At 25.4% G+C, this 2,379-nt stretch overlaps 1 long non-coding RNA gene across 1 annotated transcript; it reads left to right on the forward strand.

Moving 5' to 3' along the window:
* Nucleotides 1–943: 943 nt before the first annotated feature.
* On the forward strand, nucleotides 944–2,161 carry LOC113559122. The gene is made up of 3 exons (XR_003405879.1): nucleotides 944–1,180; nucleotides 1,551–1,598; nucleotides 2,095–2,161. It is a non-coding gene; the product is annotated as an uncharacterized LOC113559122 (long non-coding RNA).
* Nucleotides 2,162–2,379: the final 218 nt, after the last annotated feature.

Below are 2,379 nucleotides of genomic sequence, written 5' to 3' on the forward strand. Positions count from 1 at the left end.
AATTACATTCAATAACCATTAGATATACATTGTAAAAAAAATTTTTATTATCAGTATTTTCTAGTCCATTTTCTAAGTAGGATGTTAATACTTTCCTAAGTGGTAGAAATGTGAATTCATGTCTTAGCATACCTTGAGTGATCTGCTCTACTACCATCTGAAAAAATGTAGTCATTTAAATATGTATAATAGTTGATGAAATAATAATAATGATAAGCAATAAAAGATAGTACAAATCTACCAAAATGTTTTGTTGAGCAATATATTATTCATCAATCAATATGGCTCAAGGTTGTATTCAATTACAAATAAAGGTTGAAGACAGATACAAAACCGCCTTTATAACAGATTTTGGCTTTTATCATTTTAAACGAATTTCTCAATGATTTAAAAATTCAGGACCAATTTTCCAAAGAATAATAAATAATTTATTTAGTGATTATTTATATAGGACAATGGTTGCGTACTTAGACAATACAGTGGATTCTGCTTAATGTGGGCATGTTGGGACCAACCCTGTTTGTCCACATTAAGTGGTTGCCCATAAAATCCGAAATTGGTTAAAAAAAAAAAGATATAATATTAAAAAAAATCAACAAAATCCCTTTCTGCATAATTTTTATTTTTTTCCGATAAAAATGTGCTTACTTATTGTAAAAAACACCAGGATGATGGGAAAAATATTTTAAAGATATTCAAGTACCTTAAAAGTTGATTAATGATTAATTTTTGGCACAAATTTAGGTTATGATATATTTGAATATTTCAATAAGTATTATACTTAAAAATCTATATTTATTTTTAAAATATTCTGTAATAATGTTTGGGGTATAAAATGTGAAAATTGACGAATATTTTTTTGTCATTTGGTAAGTTTACATCGCAGACCATTTTGTAAATAACACAAAAAATTTTGATGTACAAGCCTATAAAAGTAATTTGATGATACCGTACTTACCAATAAATTATACATGTTTTTTGTTTTTCTGTTACGTTTTAGAGCCCACCGCTACCAGATTCCTGGTTGTAAACAGTTGCGATTCAGAGTCTACTGCCAGTGATAAATGTTCAAACAAGGGTGACTACTATTAGTGCAGTATATGCCAAAAAAAGTTCTTATTCAACTTGCTGTATCTGCGGTATCTGTAAATGGATTCAAAAAGGAACTAGATTGAGCAATGTATGTAAATACTTTTTCTTCAACCATTAATAAAAGCTGATTAAATAAGAATATTAAATGTTTAACACCAGTCCACCCGTTTTAAACTTTCAACAGCCGTTACAACAAATAAACACCATTCATTTTTATATTATTGTTATTAGAATGTTTACTATTACTTAATTTTTTTACACTAACTATAATATTGATCTCATTATTTGGAATTACTAACCAATAGGAATGATGGTAGCCAGGAGCATATGTGATCTAATGTTGCGTTATACAAATTTATTCAATACTGTTGTGCAAAGTTTTAAGAATTTAAATTTTTTAAACATTTAATAATTTTACCAGAATACAACATGTTTTAACAAAATCTTACTTTTTTCAGAATCATTGAAGTTTATTTCACAACTAATGGAAGTGGTAATGAATTTAGGTAATAATTAGAAATAATCACTATACAGAGTGATTATTTTATCATAAAACACTCATTATTTTAAAAAGTATTTGTGTTTTTGAAAACATTTTTTTACATAGTTTCGACTTGTTAAAAAACAACGTTATTATTAAAAAATTATACTTTTAAATATTTTTTTAAGTTTTTTATTTTTTTGAATGACAACATAGTTTTAATTTCATATTCCTAAGTAGAATATTTTTCTGAGTATTTTGATACATAAAAATCGAATTTAGGGCAAGTAGTTTATGAGATAACTTATAAGTATTTCAAGCAGTTTTGTGCACGGAGTGGAGTGGTAGGGGTTAATCCGCAAAATGTTAGTCCACTACTCCACTTGTTTAAACTTTAAATATGTATGAATACTTTTTGAAAATAATGAGTGTTTCATGATAAAAAAATCACTTTGTATGTATATATATTTTTTTAACGCCCTGAGGCTTTATTAAACAATGTTATATATTTTTTACTCTAGATATTATGGTGAAATGATGATTTGAAATAAAGGATTCTAACTACAATCAGCAAAGCAGACAACATAAATATTATTTATTTACATTTTATTAATTGTTTAAATATTAGGCATCTTACATATTGCTTTTCTCCAGAAATTAATAATACTGTTAGAGTTTCTTCTAAAATAAAAAAAAAATTACTATTAGCATTTTATTGAATAACATTTTAAGTACTTCCAATTTATTTTTATTTTCACTGAATATAAGTGTTCTAAATAATTTTTGGTTATATTTTTTTATTTTAT

This window comes from Rhopalosiphum maidis, chromosome 3 (genome assembly GCF_003676215.2).
Source record: "Rhopalosiphum maidis isolate BTI-1 chromosome 3, ASM367621v3, whole genome shotgun sequence".
Lineage (NCBI taxonomy): Eukaryota > Metazoa > Arthropoda > Insecta > Hemiptera > Aphididae > Rhopalosiphum > Rhopalosiphum maidis.